The sequence below is a fragment of the Capricornis sumatraensis genome, chromosome 1 (genome assembly GCF_032405125.1).
Source record: "Capricornis sumatraensis isolate serow.1 chromosome 1, serow.2, whole genome shotgun sequence".
In the NCBI taxonomy this organism is placed as follows: Eukaryota; Metazoa; Chordata; class Mammalia; order Artiodactyla; family Bovidae; genus Capricornis; species Capricornis sumatraensis.
Window position 1 is genome coordinate 149,594,631 of NC_091069.1, and position 25,557 is coordinate 149,620,187.

Sequence of the window (25,557 nt, forward strand, 5' to 3'; positions counted from 1 at the left end):
GGGGTAGCAAAGAGTGAGACATGACTAAAATCACTCACTCAATGACAGCTAGCAGTTCTCTAGTTCTCTTGACGTTAGGCACATCGAGTTTTCAGACTACAGACAGATTAATCTACGAATCTAGATGCTCTCTTCTCATTTTTTAAAGGCTCTTAGTTGGCAGCTGCCCCCTCATGTTGCTCAAACCTTCTGGATTGTCGCCACCCTCCTATGCCTGTTGTTGGCACTCACTGATGCTGCTGCCTTAGAAGTTTGTTTCCCAAGAGGCCCATTCACAAGAAAAAACAAATTCCCCCACAGCCTTGGGACTGTGTTCTCATCACAGAATCTAACATTATGCATTTGGATGTAGTTAGAAATTGTTTTTAATCTAAATTTCTAAAACATCTGTGTATGGGAGAGAAAATTTATGTGAAGTTAAACTATAAAACACCTTTAAAGTATTTTGAATACTGACAATCAGTGATAGAAGTTCTGACCTCAAGCTAATAGATCTTTGCATTTATTAAATAGGATATAAAATATTTATTGCATGGCATCACTGACTCAATGGACATGAGTTTGGGTAAACTCTGGGAGTTGGTGATGGACATGGAGGCCTGCCATGCTATGGTCCATGGGGTTGCAAAGAGTCAGACACAACTGAGTGACTGAACTGAACTGAAAATATTTATTATTGTCTTGCCTACCTATCTACATTTGTGTTTTGTTAAGAACCTTGTTATTCCTCCTATGAATCAGAAAAATCATCTTTCTCACATTCCTTTAATAAAGTCTTTAACTTGGGAAGTTGGTATATTTAATTCCCTAAACCATTTTTGAAGTGGCATCAGCTACTTCTGGAAACCTATTAGAAATAAAAATTCTCAGGCCACACTCTAGTCCCACAGAATTAGAAACCCTGAAGTGGGGGTGACAATCTGAAGCAATAATTAGGCTATTGAGCTATGTTAGGTGGCCAGGGTCACAGTGTAAGAACTCTAAAGCTCTTTTAGGAAAAGTCATTCATATTTCAGTGGCTAAGAAACTTGGGTAAGATTGTCTTCTGGCAAGTTCTAAGGATGTGCATGTCATTTTAAGCAAACACTAGAAAAGAAAAATCTTCAGGAAAAAATAGACCAGGAAGATTATTTTTTGCATAAAGCAAATTTCCAATGTTATCTTTCCAAGTTCGCCCAGGAAGTTGTTTCCTCTAGTTTCCACCAGGCTGTTTATGTTCAGCAGTTACAATACCCTGATAAACAGTCTACATGTCTGCTCATTTGCAATCATCATCAAGTTGGGAACTCTGTGCATTCACCACTGTGTTCTTTGAACTTAACCAATGTATAACACAGAATCTCAGAAAGTGTTTGTAGTCTGAAACTTAGGAGCCTATTTCGCTCATATCACTTCTCAAGGCAGGAACTCCAGTGTCTAGGATTCTGTATGTTTAATGCCTCTATTGTCATTGTGCTGGGCATACAGTAGGTTCTCAATAAACCTGTAAATGAATAAATCAATGAAACCCTGATTGTTCACTTGCTGTCATGTCCAACTCTTTGCGAATCCCATGAACTGCAGTACACTGGGCTTCCCTGTCCTTCACTTTCTCCTGGGGTTTGCTCAAACTCATATCCATTGAGTCAGTGATGCAATCTAAACCATCTCATCCTCTGCCACCCCTTCTCTTCATGCCCTCAATCTTTCCCAGCATCAGAATTGACTGGTGTGATCTTGCACTCTAAGGGACTCTCAAGAGTTTTCTCCAGTACCACAGTTTGAAAGCATCAATTCCTCCATGCTCTGCCTTCTTTATGGTCCAACTCTCACATTCATACATGATTACTGAGAAAACCATAGTTTTAACTAGACGGACCTTTATTGGCAAAGTGATGTCTTTTCTTTTTAATCCTCTGTCTAGTTTGTCATAGTTTTCCTTCCAAGAAGCAATCATCTTTTAATTTCATGACTGCAGTCACCATCCATAGTGATTTTAAAGCCCAAGGAGAGGAAATCTGTCACTGCTTCTGCCTTTCTCCCTTCCATTTGCCATTAAGTGATGGAACTGGATGCTGTGATCTTAGTTTCTTTAATATTGAATTTTAAGCCAGCTTTTTCACTCTCCTTTTCACCTTCATCAAGAGGCTCTTTAGATCCTCTTTGCTTTCTGCCATTAAAGTGATATCATCTGCATATCTGTGGTTGTTGATATTTCTCCTGGCAATCTTGGTTCCAGCTTGTAACTCATCATGCCTGGCATTTTGCATGATGTGCTCTGCATATAAGTTAAATAAGCAGGGTGACAATAAACAGCCTTGACCTACTCCTTTCTCAGTCTTGAACCAGTCAGTTGTTCCATGTAAGGTTCTGACAGTTGCTTCTTGAGCTGCAAACAGGTTTCTCAGGAAACAGTTAAGATGGTCTGGTAGTCCCATCTCTTTAAGAGTTTTCTACAGTTTGTTATGATTCACACAGTCAAAGGCTTTAGCATAGTCAATGGAACAGAAGCAGATGTTTCCTGGAATTCCCTTGCTTTCTTTATGATCCTGCAAATGTTGGCAATTTAATCTCTGGTTCCTCTGCCTTTTCTAAACCCAGTTTGTATATCTGGAAGTTCTTGATTCAAGTACTGCTGAAGCCTAACTTGAAGGTTTTGAGCATAACCTTACTAGCAGGGGAAGTGAGTACAGCTGTCTGGTAGTTTGAACATTCTATAGTCCTTTCCTTCTTGGGAACTGGGATGAAGACTGACCTTCTCCAGTCCTGTGGCCACTGCTGGGTTTTCCAAATTTGCTAATGTATTGAGTGCAGCACTTTAATAGCATCATCTTTTAGGATTTTAAATAGCTCTGGTGGGACTCCATCACTTCCACTAGCTGAGTCCCTTTTAATTCAAAAATTGAGAATAATAGAAACCCCAAAACACCATCACTATCAGGGTTCTGATGAAAATGGTGTACAATCACCCTTTACAGCAGTTTTTATCGTCACTTCTCAGAAAAACTACTGGAGGAGGGTCAAGTATTCCAAGTATTTCAATATGCATCTATGCAAGTTTCTACTGCATGTAAAAAATCCTAAAACATGTTTTGAAATTTTGGTTACAAATAAATAGGTGCTTATTGTGAAAATCAAACATTCATACATTTATAAGTTAGAAAGAAAAGTCCTCCATGAATACATCCTCCAGAGGTGGTTCATGTTCATGGCTGGTGTGTATCCCCTTAGACAACTTCTATTAGTGTTCTAACATAAGCTTTTTATAACCATCATTATTTCTATTACTTTTTTTTTTTTACATCTCACAATAACAGGATCCTACTAGGCAACCTGTTTAGCAACTTGCTGTTTAAATTTAATAATATCTTAGACATTACTCCAAGTTTTTAGATGCAGGACTAGCTCATGGTTTTAGTGATTACACAGAAATCTCTTGTATATGTGATCCCTACAACTCCAATCCCTTAGCAATGGCTGTTTGAGTCATTCTGGTATCTCTTCAGTATATTTAATAAGCAATAAGAAAGAAGAGAGTGAAGTCGCTCAGTCGTGTCCAACTCTTTGTGACCCCATGGACTGTAGTCTACCAGGCTCCTCTGTCCGTGGGATTTTCCAGGCAAGAGTACTGGAGTGGGCTGCCATTAATAAGCAATATCTAAATGGCAATTCTTAAACACAACTTTGCATAACTATGTAAGGTATCTACAACAGAAGTTTCTATCAGTGGAATTGCTACAATAAAGTATGCATTGTACACATAAAGTGTACATAATGTATACATAAAGTATACATTGTATACATAAAGTATACACTCTACAGTAACGTATTCATGTTTAAAATCATAATTGACTTTACTAAAATATCCTTTGGAAAAACCTCACTAGTTTGCATTTGCACCAAAAGCATGAGAAATTATCTTTACACTAAGTTTCAATCACGATTTTCACCAATAAGTGCAAATGATATATAACTTTAAATTTGATTAGTGAAGTCAAGACTCTTTTCAAATTTACTAGAATGTAAGCTCCAAGGAGGCAGAAATTACTGTCTGTTTCCTTTACTGCTATTAATATATACCTGTTTAGAATGGTATGTGGCACATAGTAGGCATACATATTTAATTAAGTAATGTATTTTTCTCCTCAGAGTGCTGTTTTTTCCATGTAGTTTGCCTATTTTTCTACTAAATTTTTGATTTTTTTTTTTTTTTTGCCTCCTAAGAGCTCTTGGCATAATAAGAAGAGAAGCCATTTGATATGTGCTGCAAGTATTTTTTCCCAGCTTGTCTTTTTATTTTTTGGTGTATTTTATCTTTAGAAACTACATTTTTGTGAAGTCAAATGTATTAACCTTTTTCTTCAAGCTTCTTTCATGCCTAGTTTTTCCCACTTCAAAATAAAAGCAAGATTCACATAGATTTTCCTTGTGTTCTTTCAATGTGGGCTTAAGGGTTTTATTTTTGTTTTCATCTGGTCTCTATTGATTGGAAAAACACATTGTATAGATTAAAGAGCACACAGGTAAGGAATGACCAAGTTAAAGAATTCAAATTTGTACCTAAACACGGATGCATTTTTATTTGACATTTCTTTTTACTCTCTTTCCCAAACACAAACAAATAACTTTGTTAGTGTCTTTTTAAAAATTACAAATATTACTCATATACATTATAAATATCACAAGTTAGAAACATTGAGAGTATACAGCAAAAAATCCTCCTTCCCTTTCTTTCTCTGCCACTGTAATTCTAGAAGAAATCTCTGTCAATATTTTGTCCCATAGTCTTTGGGACCTTTTCTTACATACTCACAAATATATACACACATCAGTGATGCTTTATTTTTTCTGCTTCATATAAATGAATTGCACAATATGGTTTATGAATGTAGAACTTCTAAAGCCAATATAGTGTTAGTGTATGTATATGCAGATTTCTAATAGCTTTGCAACAGTTGCATTCATTTTTCCAGGCCAGAATACGGAAGTGGGTAGCTGTTCCCTTCTCCAGAGTATCTTCCCAACCCAGGGATCGAATCCAGGTCTCCCACATTGCAGGCAGATTCTTTACCAACTGAGCCACAAGGGAACCCCAAGAACACTAGAGTGGGTAGCCTATCCCTTCTCCAGTGGATCTTCCCAACCCAGGAATCAAACTGGGGTCTTCTGCATTGCCCACAGATTCTTTACCAACTGAGCTATCAGAGAAACCCAGGATATACTACCATAATATAATTAATCACTTTCTCTTCTTTCTATTATTTTCCTGTTTTAAAACATTACAAGTAACGGTTCTGTGACGAACCCCATACATATTTTTATGTTCCTATGTAATTATTTCTGCAGGATGGAATCCTAAAACATGAAATTGCTGATTTGAAAGGAACATGCATTTACAGCAGACTAGAGTTTGGGAAACACAGAGAAGCCTTTGTGCCACTCATAGCCCACTGTGACGACTCCACCTTGCACTCTGCTTCAGGAGTGCTATGGAAAATATTTTCTTTTAAGCATACATTTTTGAACATAAAAAATATAATTATTTGAGTGTAGGTTTATGTACACTTTGCCCAGCAATTCCACTTTTAGGGATCCATCCTATAGCAACACTCCCATGAAATGAAGTAGCAAAAGTTCAGCTCTGTAAACCAATTATGAGAGAAAGGTGTTAGTTTAAAATGTCATAATTTTTATTATTAATGGGCTAAGAGCTCTCAGTGAAGTGACCTGTATATTTTGCTTGAATTATCAGTCACAGGACTGGAAATTAGCAGAGCATCTTCACAGATAGATGAGGAGGGGGCATATCTGCTAGGACAGTGGGCCAGGCATTGAATGCTTCTCAGAATTGAACAGCGCTGAGCAAGCTGCTCCACTGCCCTACAGAACTCCGGGGGGTGTCCTACTAATTGGGGGGAGGGGCTGTCCTGCCATCAGGGGGTGCTGTGAAGGGAGCTACCCAGCAATCAGGAAGGCCACCCTCTTTATTGAGGGGGTAACTGGGAGTTGGTTGAGAGATCTCAGGTCCTTTCTCTTCTGATCTTCATTCCTAAATCACTTGGCTTGAGGCCAGAACTATCTTGCAGGGAGAAAAGTCAAGGAACTTTAACGAGGGTTTTGAAATTCAAATCCCAAACAACTTTTTACATCTGATCAGTTCAGTTTAGTCGTTCAGTCCTGTCCGACTCTGCGACCTCATGGACTGCATCACACCAGGTCTCCCTGTCCATCACCAACTCCCAGAAGTTACTCAAACTCATGTCCGTTGAGTCTATGATGCCATTCAACCATCTCATCCTCTGCCATCCCCTTCTTCTCCTGCCTTCAATCTTTCCCAGCATCAGGGTCTTTTCAAATGAGTCAGTTCTTCCCATCAGGTGGCCAAAATATTGAAGTTTCAGCTTCACCATCAGTCCTTCCAATCAATATTCAGGACTGATTTCCTTCAGGATTGACTGGTTGGATCTCTTTGCAGTCCAAGGGGCTCTAAAGAGTCTTCTCCAACACCACAGTTCAAAAGCATAAAATTTTTGGAGCTCAGCTTTCTTTATAGTCCAACTCTCACATCCATACATGACCACTGGAAAAACCATAGCTTTGACTAGACGGACCTTTATTGGCAAAGTAATGTCTCTACTTTTTAATAAGCTCTCTAGCTTGGTCATAGCTTTTCTTCCAAGGAGTAAGTGTCTTTTAATTTCATGGCTGCAGTCACCATCTGCAGTCATTTTGGAGCCCCCCAAAATAAAGTCTCTCACAGTTTACACTCTTCCCCATCTATTTGCTATGAAGTGATGGGACCAGATGCCATGATCTTAGTTTTCTGAATGTTGAGTTTTAAGCCAACTTCTTCACTCTCCTCTTTCACTTTCATCAACAGGCTCTTCAGTTCTTCACTTTTTGCCATAAGGGTGGTGTCATCTGCATTTCTGAGGTTATTGATATTTCTCCCAGCAATCTTGATTCCAGCTTGTGCTTCTTCCAGCCCAGCGTTTCTCATGATGTACTCTGCATATAAGTTAAATAAGCAGGGTGACAATATACAGCCTTGACATACTCCTTTCCTGATCTGATAGCAACCACCAAATTGCCCTCTAAAAAGGAAGTAATTCTTTACACTTACTTGAAAAGATTCCTCGCCACCTTTGCCAGAAACTCATTAACTCACTTATTAAAAGAAAAAAAAGATTCGCTTATTTTATTTTTGGATGTGCTGGGTCTTTGTTGCGGTGTTCAGGCTTCTCCTTATGGTGGCTTCTCTTGTCATGGAGCACGGAGTTTAGAGCAGTTGAGTTCCAGTACTTGCAGCATCTGGGCTGCATAGTTGTGAAACCCATGTCCCCTGCACTGGCAGGAAGATTCTTAAGCACTGGATAGCTAGCGGAGTTCTCATTAACACTTTCACCACCACCCCCCCCTTTTTTTTTTTGCTTATCTGATTTCTCACTACTGTCTAGATTTTCTCACATAGTGTAATTATAAACAAAAAAGACACTAAAAATTTTGCAAGTTTTTGGATAATTTGTATTTCTTCAGTGAATTGCATGCTGATGTCCTGTGCTCTAGTTTTAAATGGGTTGTCTTATTTTTTTTTGATCCATAGGAATTCTTAATTTATTCTGGATATTAACCATTTTTAATAATATTGCAATCATTTTCCATCAGCTGTCTTAATCGTTCCTCCCACCATATAGATACTGACATGCTGCTGTGCTTAGAACACTTTGAAGCCCAGTTCCACCCTCCTCTGCTGGCTTGTCGAAGGAGAGTAAACGCAGTCCCTGATAACTACTGAGCCACTAAGACCTCTGAAACCTTGACAGGACTAGCACAATCAGGAGACACTATCATTTATGAAGTGGCAAATAAGCTTTCTGGTAGACTTGAACTCCTTTTTCATGCACTCATGGGGAAAACAATACAATGCCTATTTATGTATGCAAACATGTAGCTGATACCCTGCTCTGGAATAGAGATGTTGCAGAAGTTAGGGTTCTGCTTGAGAGTACTAACTGCCATTTTCTACATCGCTGGCAGAGTCATAGCTCTAAGTTAAGATTTACACTCCTTGCACACTGGTTTATTATTTTTGAGATCCACATATCCTTAAATTTTTTATCTTTTTGGCTGCACCAGGTAGTGTGATAGGTCTCAGTTCCCTGTGATCAGTCACTTGGTCGGCTTTGACTCTTTGCGACCCCATGGATCATAGTCCACCAGGCTCCTCTGTTCATGGAAGTCTCCAGGCAAGAACACTGGAGTGGGGTGCCATTACCTGCTCCAGGGGATCTTCCCGGGGTGGAACCAGTGTCTCTTACATCTCCTGCACTGGTAGGCAGATTTTTTTTTACCACTGTGACAAATAATTGCTTGTAGGAGATACAACCACAAGATAATCAGAAGACAGAGCTGGCAGGATCTTTACCTAGAGTTGGAGGAAGGACTGTATGTTGGTCAAGTTCAGTCTCAGCCAGGTACTGTTTAAAACTGAATCCCCAAGCCTTGAGAATGTTCAGTTCAGTTCAGTTCAGTTGCTCAGTTGCGTCCTACTCTTTGCAACCCCATGGATTGCAGCACACCAGGCCTCCCTGTCCATCACCAACTCCCCAGGACTGATTTCCTTTAGGATGGACTGGTTGGATCCCCTTGCAGTCCAAGGGACTCTCAAGTCTTCTCCAACAACACAGTTCAAAAGCATCAATTCTTTGGTGCTCAGTTTTCCTTATAGTCCAACCCTCACATCCATACATGGCCACTGGAAAAGCCATAGCTTTGACTAGACGGATCTTGTTGGCAAAGTAGTGTCTCTGCTTTTTAATATGCTGTCTAGGTTGGTCATAACTTTTCTTCCAAGGAGCAAGCGTCTTTTAATTTCATGGCTGTAGTCACCATCTGCAGTCATTTTGGAGACCCCCCCCCCAAAAAAAAATAGTCTCTCACAGTTTACACTGTTCCCCATCTATTTGCCATGAAATGATGGGACCAGATGCCATGATCTTAGTTTTCTGAATGTTGAGTTTTAAGCCAACTTCTTCACTCTCCTCTTTCACTTTCATCAAGAGGCTCTTTAGTTCCTCTTCACTTTTTGCCATAAGGGTGGTGTCATCTGCATTTCTGAGGTTATTGATATTTCTCCCGGCAATCTTGATTCCAGCTTGTGCTTCATCCAGCCCAGCATTTCTCATGATGTACTCTGCATGTATTTTAAATAAGCAGGGTGACAATATACAGCCTTGACATACTCCTTTCCCTATTTGGAACCAGTCTGTTGTTCCATGTCCAGTTCTAACTGTTGCTTCCTGACCTGCATACAGGTTTCTCAAGAGGCAGGTCAGGTGGTCTGGGATTCCCATCTCTTTCAGAATTTTCCACAGTTTATTGTGATCCACACAGTCAAAGGCTTTGGCATAGTCAATAAAGCAGAAACAGATGTTTTTCTGAAACTCTGTTGCTTTTTCGATGATCCAGCAGATGTTGGCAATTTGATCTCTGGTTCCTCTGCCTTTTTTAAAAATCAGCTTGAATATCTGGAAGTTCACGTTTCACGTATTGCTGAAGCCTGGCTTGGAGAATTTTGAGCATTACTAGTGTGTGAGATGAGTGCAATTGTGTCGTAGTTTGAGTATTTTTTAGCATTGCCTTTCTTTGGGATTGGAATGAATACTGACCTTTTCCAGTCCTGTGGCCCCTGCTGAGTTTTCCAAATTTGCTGGCATATTGAGGATGTTAAAGAAAACATTCCCTCCCCCCCCTCCCCCCCCCCCCCCCCCCGCCATAAACTTAAGAGGATATTGTGTGAAAGAGGTCTCTTGTCACTTTGTATCTCCAGTCCTGGGGTTCATCTACTATGATCTGATGTGACCTGCTGAGAGCATGCCCCTAAAAGCAGGTGTCTTCTGCATAGAGTAGACAGTCCTATGTCAATCATGCCAAGAAAGCCTCTGCTTGGGCTAGGGTGTGAGAATTTGGAAGGCAGATCATATATTGGGGTCAGGAAGAAATACTACTTTCTTGAACTTTAGACTATGATTCTCCAGAGTGCTGAATGGCACTCCAGGGTAGTGTGGGGAACCTGGCTTTCATCAGTCCTTGTATACCCTGGGATACATCCCATCCAACAATGTCATTTTAATTCAAAGAGATCACACCATCTATAATCAAGAAACAAACCTAGCAAACTGGGCGAACCCTATGTGTACACTGCCTAAATATTATGATTTCAAGGACCTTTAAAAGACCCTGCATGTCCCAATAGTTCTCTATTTCCTGGCTCTTCCCCTCCCACTTTATTAGAATAAATCTTCTACACAAAGGCTGAGTTAATTGCTTAATTCTTTACTACCTTCCACAAGAATTCAAAAATTTTACATAGTTGCAATCATGTGCCCATGCAATAATGTATTCTGCATTAAAAAAAAATCTTTGACATGTCAAAAGCACCTGCCCAGATGGTTACATAACAGGTAAAGCATTCTGGAAAGAGAGCTGATTTTGGTTCTAGGTACTTTCATTCAAATCACAGCTCCAATATGGGTTGGTATGATCTTGGGCATATTACGTAACCTCCTGACTCTGCTTCGTCATTTCTGGGATAAGATTATTCTGATTTGCAGGATGAATTGGAGGAACAGACATGATACATGAAGGGTAGCTGACTCATGGTAGGAAAGAACTGGTAGTTAATATTCATACTTCCTGATTGATGTTTTTTTGTGATAAGCATTGTGCCAAGAACTCTTTACTTCATCATCTATTTTAATCCTCATCACAACCCCTGAAGAGAGGCTGTACTCTCTCACTTTACACGTGATCAAAGGGAAGCACACTGAGGTTAAGTCACTTGTTTAAGGTTACACAAGCCAGAGGAGGAAGTGGAATTTGAACTAGGTCATGGTGAGTAGTGTCTTCTTGGCCACTACTGACTATGAAGAAGCACAAATGTCACCTAAGAATAGTGGACTGCCTCTTCCCTTAGCACATGACTTTGCAGATTCAAGAATCCTAGGAAAGGGACTTTTCCTGACAGTCTACTGGTTAAGACTTCACCTTCCAATGCCTGGTCAGGGAGTTAAGGTCTCACATGCCCTGGGGACGAAATACCAAAACATAAAATAGAAGCAATATTGTAACAAATTCCATAGAGACTAACAAAAAATGGTCCACATCTTTAAGAAAAAAAAAAAGTCCTAGGAAAGCTAGAGTAGGAGGTAAAATCACTGCTTTAATTCTGAAGGTGATGAACATAAGAAAGGTAATAAACTCAGGAGAACCTAAAAGAGCAAAGTAACTTCACGAAAAATGGGCCCCCAGTTGGACAAATACCCTCTTCCTTGTGGTTCAGTCGGTAGAGAATTTGCCTGCAATGCAGAAGACCACCTGAAATGCAGGAGGCCCAGGTTCATTTCCTGGGTGAGGTGGGGAAGATCCCTTGGGGGAAGGAAATAACCCACTTCAGTATTCTTGCCTGGAAATTCCATGGACAGAGGAGCCTGGAGGTCTACAGTCCATGGGGTCTCAAAGAGTCAGACACAGTTTAGGAACTAATCTACCACTACCACTCAGATGTCTGAAGTACCGCCTTTATAATTACAAAATCTGTGTGGGTTACTACAAAGGCAATTTGTAGAAAGGGTAAGGGTTGGGGACTTCCTGAACTGTCTGGGTTTTTTGATTGTGCGTGTGTGCTCAGCCGTGTCCGATTCTTTGATAAAATTGGGAAAATAACAAATGCTGCCTCCTAGGGCCGTTGTTAAAATTAACACTAACACCAGAAGGTCCATCACAAAGGACCTTGTTTCAGGGCCGGACACGTCACTCACTCTGAACTGCACCCAAGTCTGTGGCTCTTCTCCCAGGGCATATTTTTTATTTCACAAACACTGACATGTAAAAATTACAGCTGTCCAAGTATCATCACTATAGTATACGCATTTCTCAAGGGAGACCTATTTCAGCAAGCAAATACACATTTCGTCTTCCTTCCCCCTAACGAATCGTTTCCTCCAAAAGATAAAAAGCACTAACACATTTGTCCTTGAAGGGCAGAGCCCAGAAATTCTGGTCTCTCTGGACACTCCCGCCCTTTCTGCTGGGGACCAAACCGCCTGCCCCGCCTCGTGTCACACAAGTCCCCGCCGAGCCAAGCAAAAAGTGTTTACTTCTGCCGCCTGCCAGCCCGGCGGGGAGGAGGAAGCTCCCTAGCCGCCCCTCTCTTTCGCCCCTGCAGCTTTCCAAACAAACCGGGGCGGGAAGGGAGTGTCTCCTTGTCTGTGGAACCCGATCCTCCTACCTCGTCCAAAGCCACCCGCCGCTTTCCCCGGGCCCTCCCTTGGTGATTTTCCTGTCCGGGACGCCCGGGGAGGGCGCGCGGCTGGAGTCCCGCCAGCCAGAAAGGTAGGGGCTCGGCCCGCTCCAGCCTTGCCCGCCCGGGGACGCCCCAGCGGCTCTCTCTGCACCTCACTGCCCCGCACCTTCCTCCGCGCACTCGGGGGCGGCCGCAGCCGCTGCCGCGGGAGGAGCTTCCTCGCGACTCCGGAGGCGCTCGGCGCAGTCGCCGAGGATCCGGCCCCGGGCGCGGTGGGCAGCGCACGCGCCGCCTGGCGCCTCGGACTCCTCGCTGGTCCCCCGCCGGGTCCGGGGAGACTGCCTCCTTCCCGGGCCGCCGCCGAGCCGAGCCACCGTCCTCCGGTTTCCGCCGGCTCGATGCTGCGGCTGCCGCGGGAGAGGCAGCACCCGGCTGGAGCGAGCGGCTGCGGGCGAGCTCCCGGCCCCGGAGCCCCGCGCGCCTCTGCGGTCTTCGCGCCTGGGCCTCGCCGGGTAACTCTCCCCGGCCCGCTTCGCTGCGGGTTGGCATCGCCGGGGGGAGGGTGGGGGAGGGAGGTTGGGGGTGCGGGGAGATCCGCGGGCTTTGCCTCTGAGGCTGAGGATCAGGGGCCGGGCGGCGCGCCTCCATGCACCCTCCCACCCCCAGGAGCCTGCGTGCGCTTGCCCCGCGCCCCGGGTTCAGGGAGTGGGGGGCCCGCGGACCCGGGTGCTCCCCGGGAAGGGCGGCTGGGGCGCTGGGCACTGGATTGGCCGGCGGGGGTGACGGGTTCCTCGCTCACTACTATTTCCTTGTAAAAGGGGATGTACGCGAGCGGAGGCGAGAGGTTTGGAAGGTTCTCTCGTTTTACCTTAGAAAAAAGTTACGAGCAACCCTTCTTCCCGCCACAGTGGAACTAGACCTGAAGAAACCAGCTCTGAGGCGATTTGGCGCAAAGTGCGGCGGCGAGAAAATTGCAGGGACTTGGCCTGCCGTTAATTCTGGGGAAAGGGGAGAAGAAACTAGTGGTTTTGAGGCCGAATGCTACCGAGCTCCCTGGCGATCTCAGCCCCTTGGGTGGTGTTATTTGGGCTTGAAAGAGAATCTATAAAAGGCAGTTTTCAGAAAGTAAAAACAAACCCAAAGCACCTTTCTTGGGGGGGGGTGCAGGTCTTCAGTGGAAGGGAGGGGAGAGAGGTTGGGGACCGGGTTGAGGGTGGGGTTGCTGTTCGAAGATGTTGTTTTAAAAACGGTGCTTGGGAGTGGTGATGAAAAAGACATCTTGAATGCCAACGTATCAGAAACTACAGAAGCCGCAGATTCTAAATCCAAAAGTTACACGTGCTTTAAGAGGTCCGCCACCTGAGAACTGTAATTAGGTAGATAGTTAAGAAAACTGCGAATCTACCAGAAGCTCCTCGCCCTCTGGCCCCATGTTCACGCTAGTCTCGTGGTTTCTGATAGCTGCTTTTACAAGGCTAGCTTTGATATTTGACTTTCTGGTGTTAAAACTTCCTGTCCCGGCTGCAGGCTGAGAAATTATCTTTTGACTTACATGGAGATGTTACTTATTTGGGAAGATCTGGTCAGGTTGCCAGGCTATTTTACATTTGAAACATGATGATTTGACATTCGTAAATTGATTTGTTTTCCCTTCCTTTTAGTCTCACCGCCGACTTTTAGTACGAAAATCTGTAAAGAGCCACTCTTAGATGATCTAGTTTGTGTCTCCGAATGAGGCTGATTGGCTCGGAAGCACTTTAGATAATGGCAACTTTGGTTTATGAGAAGAGAACTTTTCTCCAAACTGTATTTCTGTTCTGGCATCAAGCGGTCCTTAATCGTGGAGGGGGAGGGCCTTCTCACAGGGCTTCTCGAGCAATATTTTCACCAAGTCCCTCCCTGGTTGTCACAGTTTCAGGGTGTACCGTGTCTCCGTATTATGGAGTAATAGAATGAGTTTGCTGTTTTGATTGTTTCAGTAGATTTGTTGGAGATACTCAGTTTGTTCTTATGCCCTTGCTACTGCTGCTGCTAAGTCGCTTCAGTCGTGTCCGACTCTGTGAGACCCCATAGACGGCAGCCCACCAGGCTCCTCCGACTCTTAGCGACCCCACGGACTGCAGCCTACCAGGCTCCTCCATCCATGGGATTTTCCAGGCAAGAGTACTGGAGTGGGGTGCCATTGCCTTCTCCATCTTATGCCCCAAATCAATACAAATCTTTGGAGCTCAAAAGGAATAGAAATAGTGTTGGCAGAAGAATGACTTTAAGAGACATAGCATTTAAAAAAATCAGTCTGTCTTTTGTGAAAATTGTAATTTTCAAGTTTTCTCATTTTAAATAATAGTGACAGCTGTTTGCTTCTGTTGGAGATATTTCTGTGTTCCATATCGTATGGAATATTATGAGAGAGAAATGAAGTAATGCTGTGCTTCTCATGTTTCTCTGATAAGCATCATTTGCTAACCACGCAGATTACCAATAGGCTTTTTTCCATTGTGGCTGCATTCAGATTGGGGACCAGAGACCTGTTTAAGTGCATTTTAGGTGATGCTTATCAAGGAGGAGAGGAAAGTACAAAACTCAGGTGGTTCCCAGTGTGATCCCCATTGAGTTCACCTGTGCTAGTTTATTTAATCTTCACAACCACCCTAGGAGACAGGAATGCTTGACCTTATATTATAATTAAAAAACAAAAAACTGCGACTGCCCAAGGTTAAGTGACTTAGATTGGATCACAGGAGGGTTGCTTCACTGCTGCCTTGCAGGGTTCCCAGGAAGCCGCTGTAGCAGATGTTCCTCACAGATTCTTCCATTCATTTGCACGTCTTTCTCCTGTGCCTTGCACCCGCTCACTTGTACCCCCCTCTCCTATCTGAACACGCCTATTTAATTACCCTTCAGGCTTGGCTTCTTGAGCAGGTGCTCTACATACTTTGTCTTTCCTCTCGTTAGTTTCAGGCTCTGAACAGTTATCTTCTGTCTTCTCCACGTCTTTGACTTGCCCCTTGTGTGGGTTGTGTCTGGCCAGGTTTACCAGGGCCTGTTATTGCCAATAGCTTATGTTCTGAATGTTCTTTTCATTCTGAATATATTTTCAGGGAAGTTCCCTTTTGCCTGGAAGAAATCTTCGCAGGGCTACATCCTCACTGTCACTGTTGAAACAAATCTCTCTCTCCTGCTTATCCTAACTACAGTGGATAACAGCATACACCACAGTTTCCAGTTGAACCCTAATGAGGTTAAAGTGTTTAATTTGGAGTGCACTTGATGTACAGAACAGGATGTGTGCATTGGGCATAACAGTGTTTTTGTAGAAAGCTGTATTTATGGTTCCATGTCAGGGTGTCAGAAGCACAGTTCTTACTGTAGTGGGGTAGCAGGTGTTTCTTCTCCTGATGGTGACTGAGTTGGTCAGGAACTTGGCTGCCAGACATGCGGTCAGGCTAAGAAGCAATGATATTTTGCGGGTGAGATTATGAGGATAAAAGAGAGTGAGGAGCAGTAGGATCTCAGTCTCTTTGTGTCCACATTTCTTTTTTTCTTTTTGGAGATCTTTTGGTCATCCCAGGAAGAATGGGCAGCTTACCACTTACTACCACAACCTTCTGCATCTGACTGGGGTTTTCGTCTTCCTGGACCTTTGGGGAGAAGGAAAGCACCCAACCTTTAGGAAATTTCTCATCATGAACACTAGAAAGCTGAGTGAAGAGTCTCTTCTGTGGTCTCTCTTCTTCCCCCTTTTACCTGAGATGCAGTGTGCTAGGGGGATCATTTCATCCAGTTGCACAGAGTAATGCTGGTTTTTGGAGAATTCTTTAAACACTGACTTACTTTTTATGTGATTGGGGATGGAAAGATCTGTGGGAGATGAAAGAATAAGGCCTCCAGGAGAGGAAAGGGCAAGGAAGCTGGTGATTTCTCTAAGGGAAGCAATGTTATTCTCACCCCCATGGCGTGTGGAAGCAGGCCTGGAATTGGTGTGGTTGGGGGTCACGGTCATGACCATGTGCTTTGTTTGGGTCACAGTCACTTTGCTTTGATGGGGCAACAAAAGGGGCAGAGAATGGTTTTCCAGTGGCTCTTGGGTGACTTTCTGCAGTCATCTATATGGTGGAACTTGAGATTCAGCCAATATTTCCTGCATCCCTACCATGTACAGGAGATATTCTAGGTAGGGTGTGCAGCACTGAACAAAACACATTCTCTGCTCTTACGGAGTTTATGTTTCTGTGGGAAATGGAATCAATAAATCAGATACAAATATATGGGAAAACACTTTTCAGATAGAATGAGTGTTATGAAGACAGTTCATAGTGGGGGTGTGCCAGACAGGGTCTGAGGGAAGCTGGTTTAGGGCAGTCAGAGAGCTGCCATGAGGGGGGTGGTGTATGAAGAAAGATAGGAATGATGAGAAGCCAGTCAAGTGAAGGGCATTCTAGGCAGAGGAAATGGCAGCTGCAGAGGCCCTGAGGCATCAATGAATTGGGGATGTTTGAAGAACTTGTAGATGGAGAAGAGTGCAAAAGCGCAAGCTAGGAAGAGAGGAAGTCAGTGAGGGAAGCAGAAGACTGCTTATGAGATACCTTCAAGTCTTAAGAAGAAGTTTGACCTGTGTTTTAATTAGAATAAGATGCCACTGGAGGCTGATTTAGAGATTCAGTCTTTACCTGGTGGGCAATGGACTTTCCTCTTGGGCTTTTTCTTGTTCTCTCACTCTCTCTCACACACGTTTTCATTCTTCACATTTTTCTTCTCCCCATTAATTGGCCATCACTGATTTCCCTTCCTTGCTCTAGGCCAGGGCACAGGCATGTCCACACTGAGAAGCAGTCCTCAGAGGACTGGATACAGTGTTCCTCTCACTCACTGAAATAAATCCTTGTACTCACTCAAGCATGAAACGCTCCATCACTAGCTCTGATTGCTCAGCTTCTCTCTAGGCTGAATATCTAGTTGTCTCTAAGTCTCTGGGTTGGCTGGTGGCATCTGAGACTAGATGGGAAAAATTAAGTTAATCATCTACTCAAATCGATCACAGTTGGTATCGTTTGCAAGTGTGATTTGAGTAGATTAACTGAATTTTTCCCATCTAGTTTCAGATGCCACCAACCAAAAGGACAATTGTCTGAAGAGGGGATATTCTATATAATGGGAAATTCTTCCCTTTTCCTGATGCTAGCCCCCTTTCCCCCAGGCTATGCAGGGAGTTACAGTTTCAGTAGAAGTGAACTTTTGTAATAGTTGCCATGGGACTATACTATGCCTTAGAAATTTTGTTTGTATTTTTCTTCATAATCTTCTCAGTCTTAGAGTAACACTTAAATCGTGAAAATTTATGACCAAGGTAGTACTTCCTAGTAGCACTGGTTTATCAGAAATGAACAGAGGCATTTTATCAGGTATCCTTTGATTCCAAGATAGCTCATCATCTCCAGTATCCAACTCTCTGGGGAAACTTGGTATACTCTTAGAAAATTACTTTTGAGATTATTTAGCCAGATGCCCTGCTCATTTATTAATTTACATACTTAATGGAAATATATATATCAGTTATCTTTCAGCTTTTGGTATCTGTTTCTTTATGGCTGATATGCTGACATAAAAATCTGAAACATGTTTCAGTCTGAGCAGGCAGCAATTATGTCTTGTCTTGTTTGCCCCTGTGTCCTCCACCTGGTGTGTTCAGAACGTTGTAAATAGAACAGACATTTGCCAGGTTTCTCCGTTCATTCCATGGATTAACTCACAGTGTGAATATATTAGCTCAGCTGTAACATCTTTATAACTCTTAGGCTTCCTCTTTGTAACTATTAGGATTATCAATGTATCATCTCAAAAACTTGACCCATTGGAGAAAATGGGTGAAAGGTGCATTTATTCCTGTGGATTTGTCTACATTAATTAAAACTTTTCTGGCTTTGAAACTTTTTTTCTCTTTGAAAATTGTTAGGTTGACATGTAAGAGACTGGTATGTGAATATTATCAGATGGCTATTCTCAAATTTGTTTTCATGTACAGTAAACTTTCAGAGATGGTTAGATAGCATCACCGACTCAATGAACATGAATTTGACCACCTCCAGGAGGTAGTAAAGGACAGGGGAGCCTGGCGTGCATAGTCCATGGGGTTGCAAAGAGTCAGATGCAACTTAGAGACTGAATTACAACAAATTTTCAGTTTCGTAATTCATAATTTATGATACTTTGAGTTGGGTTTGTAGTTACATTAGTGAGGAAATAAGTGTACCAAGAGAGTAGATAACAAAATCATTTCCCTCTTTAATAGCCCAGCATCTCACATCTATGATTTCATGCCCTTTAGCAAGCACCACTTGAATTCCATTGCTTATTATGATATGTCTTAGGTTTCTGTTAGATATCATTTAACCTAGCTGGAGACACAAACAAATGCACTTGGGATAAAAAGCTCTTCTCATCAGGGCCAGAGTTGAGAGGGAGTCCCTGCCTGGCAGAGGGAACTGAGAAGGGCCCAGGTCTGGGCTCTTGCTGAAACTCAGAGTGACAGTTTCTCACAAAGAATGATGTCTTTAGAGGGCATCTTCCTGGTTAATAGAGATATTCTGTATACATATTTTAAAGATTCTACCTTTTAGATTTTTTTTCCCCTGTCCCTCAAGGACATGCTGCTATAATATAAACAATATAAACAAAGTCTTCTGGTCTTTGAGCTGATTGTATGGAGTTTCCCTCCCAAATAAGATTTTAGTCCTCAGAGAAGTTATCAGCCCAGTGATTCTGATAGCTTAAAGGAGTTTTCTTCTTAGGAAATACTCTATTGCAAATATTTAGGCCAGCACCATAGAAGGTGCTGCTTTTATTAAAATAAAATAGTATAGTAGTAATGAAATGCTTTTATTAAAATCTGTGCAGCCCTTTAGTCTGTAAGAGTCCTTCGTGTCTTAAGGGGTAGAAGAGGCAAAGATAGGGAATTTGCACATATTCTATGTTCAGCACAGAGCCAAAGAATTAAAAAGTCAGGTTTTTTTTTTTTTTTAGTTCCCTGGTTTGTTTTTATGGATAATATAAAGCTGGTATAAGATTAGATCATGTAATATATAATTATTATAGTATAATAAAGTTATAAACCACTTAAAATGGAGAAATGGGCTATCTTGTTGCATTTAGACAAGAGCAATGAGTTGATCCAGTTCCAGATGGATTTCCAGCTGCTTTTCAGCAACAGCAAGTAATTTAATTCATAATTTTATTTAATTGACAGACTCTGCAAGTTATAGGACTCTTTTATTGTGAATGATTTTGGTGAGATAAAAAATACTGCTGTCAAGATTCTTTTGATAGTTGAAGCCAATATCTCAAGTAAATGTCAGAGTAAGTTAGCTAATCACTCTAGTTTGATCCCAGCTATGCTACAATTAGATTAGAAATAATTGGATTTTTTTCTTAAGCAGGATGTTAAAGGATATGTGTAATTTCTGATGATTGAAATATCTATAAATGTTTTGCAGGCCTGGAGTATTTTTGGAGGACAAAACTGGCCCATCTACTGCAAAAAAAAAAAAAACTGAAAATCTTCCCTCTATTTTTAGAGTTGGTGTGTAGGCCTCCTCTGCTTTAACCATAAATAATGCAATTATATTCTTCTTACAAAGCTTCTACCCAAGGTCTCCACTTATGACCATCAATATTCCTGTCCATGTACCTTTTATATTAACATTCCTCAAGCGTGGTTTTTATTACAGCAATTTTTTCTGCTCAAAAATCCAGAGAATTCCTCCCACAGGTCTTTGAAGTTTTCTGCTCTCTCCTGTTGCTCATTTTTTTTTTTTTTTACTGTTCCATTTGCTTCTGCAGTCGCTGCAAGCCTCCCTGTGCTACAGGCTGTGAAGGCCTTTAGAACTGTGCCTTTCTCCTTCCACTCCCCACCCAACCCCATCCAAGCTAGATGATAACCTGCCTTCATTTTCCAGCCTCATGGCTGATAAACTGCCTGACTTTGAACACATTGCCTAACTTCTATGAAGATCACTTTCTTCATCTCTAAACTTGAAATAATGCCCACATCATAGTTATAATAATTAAAAAAGAAAGCACATGCAAATAGTTCTGTATAGGGCTTGCCAAATACCTAACATTTAATTGATATTGTTACATTATTATTATTATAACTCTTATTATAGCTATTATCATAACTCTTGTTCATTGGATAGTTAAAATTTGACTTTCTCCAGAAAGTCTTTCTGTTTGGCCTTCTCTGGTTCTAATTTTTTTTTTTTTTAACCAGTCTGAGTCCTATTAGAACCTGACTTCACTTTCAGTTCATGACTTGACTTTCAGTTCAGTTCAGTTGCTCAGTCGTGTCTAACTCTTTGAGACCCCATGGACCGCAGCACGCAAGGCCTCCCTGTTCATCACCAGCTCTCGAGTTTACTCAAACTGGTATCCACTGACTCCGTGATGCCATCCCACCCTCTCATCCTGTGACTTCACTTTGGACTCTATTTATCTACTCATGTTGTTATATTCTTTAGTTTTCATTGAACAGTAATAAATATTTAGACCCTTTCATGTGCCAAGCACAGTACTAATTATAATATAGAGATCCATGGGCATACAGTGGAGGGATGCAGTGTGGGTGTGTGTGTACACGCACATGTGCGTGCATGTGCATGTATGCATGCTTCAGGTGGAGTTGGAAGATGAAAATCTGTTGATTGAATGGCACTGTGATTTTGCAGTATAAACTAGGGTTGAGAAGGAAAAACTACTCTGTTCAGATGTCCATTAAAAAAATGAACATCTGTTCATCTTTTTCTGTAGTTTAAAAAACATGATAGTTATATCTTGAAACATATGTCCTTGAAACACTTTACATATACTTTCTTTCTTAGAATCTTCTCTATCCTCACCGCAACATGGGTAGAGGTAGAGAAGGAAGACTTTCTTGAAGACAGAATCCCACTAGCTGCCTCCGATTTATGCCAGTTTTCATGAGAAGATGATGAAAACATTTCATGAGAAAATGATGAACATTATTTAACATAACATATATTTGATATTTGATCTCTCATTTTTAATAACCTAAGTGTTTGAAAGAAATGTGAGGGAGTTCTCTGGTTGCCTAGTGGTTAGGATTCCAGGCTTTCACTGCCATCGCCCAGGTTCGGTCCCTGGTTGGGGAACTGAGATCCAGCAAGTCACACATAGCACAGCCAAAAAACAAAGAGAAAGGAGATGTGAAGTATCATTTGAGACTTCTGAAACCTGGGTTTCTATATGAAATTTGAGAGTGGAGAGGGGCTTCAACAGGACAGAGATATCCAAGGAAAAGAGTCCACAGGACTACTATAAATTCATAGCCTTGAAACTTCCAGTACCTCCCTATTACATTTCGCACTCAAGAAAGCCACAGCTTCCTCTTCTATAATTATGTGCTTGATAATTTTTATGTACAGTTTGATTAAGATGTGATTTGTATTTGTTTCCTTTGCAGTTAAAGTTTGGCTTCCTTTCCTCCTCTCTGCTCCCCTTTCTTATTCCTCTTTTCCTCCCCACTCCTGTTTTTAAGACATCACTCACTTTTTAACACATCAATATGTTATTCAGAGCTTCTGCAGTTGTTGTTCAGCCACCAAGTTGTGTCTGACTCTTCACCACCCCGTGGACTGCAGCACTCCAGGCCTCCTGGTCCCTCACTATCTCCCAGAGTTTGCCCAAGTTCATGTCCAGTGAATTGGTGATGCCATCCCAACATCACATCCTCTGTCACCCTCTTCTCCCTCAGTCTTTCCCAGCATCAGGGTCTTTTCCAGTGAGTCAGCTCTTCTCATCAGATGGCCAAAGTATTGGAGCTTCAGCTTCAGCATCCGTCCTTCCAGTAAATATTCAGGACTGATTTCCTTTAGAATGGACTGGTTTGATCTCCTTGCTGTCCAAGGGAGTCTCAAGAGACTTCTCCAGCACAACAGTTTGAAAGTATCAATTCTTTGGTGCTCTGCCTTCTTTATGGTCCAGCTTTCACATCTGTATATGACTACTGGAAAAAAAAAAACCATAGCCTTGACTATACAGACCTTTGTTGGCAAAGTGATGGCTCTGCTTTTTAACATACTGTCTAGGTTTGTCATAGCTTTCCTGCCAAGAAGCAATTCTCTTCTAATTTCGTGGCTGTGGTCACCATACCCAATGATTTTAGAGCCCAAGAAGAGGAAATCTATCACTGCTTCCACCTTTTCCCCTTCTACTTGCCATGAAGTGATGGGACTGGATGCCATGATCTTAGTTTTTTTAATATTGAGATTTAAGCTGGCTTTTTCATTCTCCTCCTTCACCCTCATCAAGATACTCTTTAGTTCCTCTTCGCTCACTGCCAGCCTGAATTTTAATATGAGGAGCTGATGATTTGAGCCACAGTCAGCTCCAGGTCTTGTTTATGCTGCCTGTATAGAGTGTCTCCATCTTTGACTACAAAGAATATAATCAGTCTGATTTCAGTATTGACCATCTGGTGATGATCACGTGTAAAATTGTCTCTTGTGTTGTTGAAAAAGGGTGACTGCTATGACTGGCAAAGGTCTGTAGGCCTTTGCCCTCTTCATTTTGTACTCCAAGGCCAAACTTGCCTGTTACTGCAGGTATCTCTTGACTTTCTACTTTTGCATTCCAGTCCCCTGTGATGAAAGGGACATCTTTTTTTGGTGTTAGTTGTAGAAGGTCTTCTAGGTCTTCATGGAACCGGTCAACTTCAGCTTATTTGGCATCAGTGGTTGGGGCATAGACTTGGATTACTGTGATGTTTGCCTTGGAAACAAACCAAGATCATTCTGTCATTTTTAAGGTTGCACCTAACTATTGCATTTCAGACTCTTGTTAATTCTGAGGGCTACTCCCTCTCTTCTATGGGATTCTTGCCCACAGTAGTAGGTATAAGGGTCATCTGAATTGAATTCACCCATTCCTGTCCATTTTAGTTCACTGTTTCCTAAGATGTCCATGTTTATTTACTCTTGCCATCTCCTGGATGACCATGTCCAATTTACCTTGATTCATGGAATTCCAGGTTCTTATGAAATACTGTTCTTTACAGCATCAAATTTTACTTCCATCACCAGACACTTTCACAACTGAGCTTTATGCAATATCTGATGTTAAATGTCTGACTTATATTTAATTCTAGGAAATCCTACATATTTTTACTGCAGAAATATATTTTCTACCAAGTCTGAGTGGGGTCCGGTGTATTTTAACTCTGTCTTGGTGTTGATCTCTCTTGCTTAGAAATTAGGCAATAGGATGGAAAACTCTCTAACCACAAGTGTTTAAAATTCCCAGAGGAGAATTAGATGTGAAAGAAAAAACACTGGAATATACTTGAGCTGTAATTAGCCTGAAAATGGAATGTGTGGCAGAGGTCCATAAGAAGGCTAGGAAAACAGGGCAGGGCAAAAACCGTTGTAGCTCATTTCTGGCACTGTTTTGGGAAGCCTGTGCCCTTATTGTGGGTCTGTGGTTATCAAACAACTTTTTTTTATTAAGTCACCCAGAAATTTGCCTCTAGAAATTGTCAATCTTTTAGTTCAAATATATGTACTCCTTGGCCCTTATATTTTTCTCATTATAAGTGTGTTACTTTGGTATTTCCATTTTATACACCAGCCCCTGCGAGTTGAACATCTCAGGTAAACTGACCACTCGAATGTCTGAACCAGCAGGGCTGAGTGGCTGACTCTTGGGTTGAGGCTTCTCCCAGGTAAAGCTCCTTTCTGAAGTTATATCTGGGCTGTCAACACCTTTATTTCTTGGACAGCACCAAGCTCTCTAAAAGTAAAGTTCTTACGGAAATTCATCATCCATGCAGAGGAGCATACAAACCATGTACATGTGAAGTGAAAATCGCTCAGTTGTGTCCAACACTTTGCCACCCCATGGACTATACAGTGCACGGAATTCTCCAGGCCAGAATACTGGAGTGGGTAGCCGTTCCCTTCTCCAAAGGATCTTCCAAACCCAGGGATCGAACCAAGGTCTCCTGCATTGCAGATTCTTCACCTGCTTAGCCGTGAGGGAAGCCCACGTACACATAGTTCAATACATTTCCTCCCAAGAAGCACACTTGTGTAACCCGCCTCCAGGTGTAGAGGCGGAACGTAGCCTGCCTTCTGGGAGTGCACGGTGCCCGATCACTGCTCCTCTCCTACGGTGTAACCACTACCCTGACTTTCACCACCATAGGCTATTTTTTTTCTTTCTCTTTCATTTGAAATGGCACCCATGTATTCTGAATGACTCTAGGATGTCAGAAGGGCTTGCCAGGTGATGCTAGTGGTAAAGAATCCTGCTAATGCAGGAGACCTAAGAGACATAGGTTGAATCTCTGGATCAGGCAGATCCCCTGGAGGAGGGCATGGCAACCCATGTATTCTCCAGTATTCATGCTTGGAGAATCCCATGGCCAGAGGAGCTTGGTGGGCTACAGTCTACAGGGTTGCAGAGAGTCAGACACGACTGAGCAACTTAGCATGCACGCAGAGAATCAGAGTCTCTCTGGCTCAGAGGAAGGAGTGGGCATCAAGAGATGTGTTATGGGTTGAGTCGTGTCTCCCTAAAAAGACATGTTGAAGTTATAACTCCCAGTACCTCGGAATGTGACCTCATTTGAAAATAGGGTCATGGAGACATAGTGGTTAAGATGAAGTCGTGCTGGAGTAGGGTGGCCCCTGGTCCAGTGTGACTGGTAGCCTTATAAGGAGCATGTGTGTGAGGACAGAGACACAGGGAGAGGGCCGTGTGCAAACACTGGGTTGGAGTGATGGCATCTCCCAGCCAGGGGACGCTAAGGAGTGCCGGCAAACCACCAGAAACTAGCACGGGGCAAGGAAGTATTCTCCCCGACCGGGTTCAGAGGGAGCATGGCCCTGCCAGCACTTGGCATGTGGACTTCTAGCCTCCAGAACTGTGAGATAATACACTGCTGTTATTGTAAGCCACCATGCTTGTGGTACTTTGTTGTTGCAGCCCTGGGAAATGAGCACAGAGTGTCTGTGGTGGGCCTGGTGCCTGAACCCTCCTGTCTCTGTTCCCCAGATCCCCCCTAGTCCTTGGTTCTGGAATTTTCCCTGTCTTGCCCCTGGCTGCTGCATGTCTGTGATGTGCCGCATAGGAGGACAGAGGCTTCTTGGCAGTGATATGGCTTTTTATTTATTTCTCCACGCTGTTCTTCCCTAGTGTTTTCAGACTGAACCAGTTTGGTTTCCTGGGATATCCCAGACCAAGCTTGGCACGTCATCTCTCTG

General features: G+C 42.5%; 1 protein-coding gene across 5 annotated transcripts in view; it reads left to right on the forward strand.

The window, feature by feature from the left end:
- ST3GAL6 (ST3 beta-galactoside alpha-2,3-sialyltransferase 6) overlaps positions 1–25,557 on the forward strand; it is a 125,550-nt gene that overhangs the window by 23,676 nt on the left and 76,317 nt on the right. For 3 of the 5 annotated variants that reach the window (XM_068973841.1, XM_068973882.1, XM_068973865.1), the window contains exon 1: positions 12,316–12,372. The exons of 1 other annotated variant lie outside the window; for it this stretch is intronic. The gene's annotated coding sequence lies outside the window, so the exon portion shown is untranslated. Of the gene's footprint in view, positions 1–12,315; positions 12,373–12,704; positions 12,796–25,557 lie in introns of those variants that run through there. One more of the 5 variants, XM_068973857.1, reaches the window with a different exon arrangement.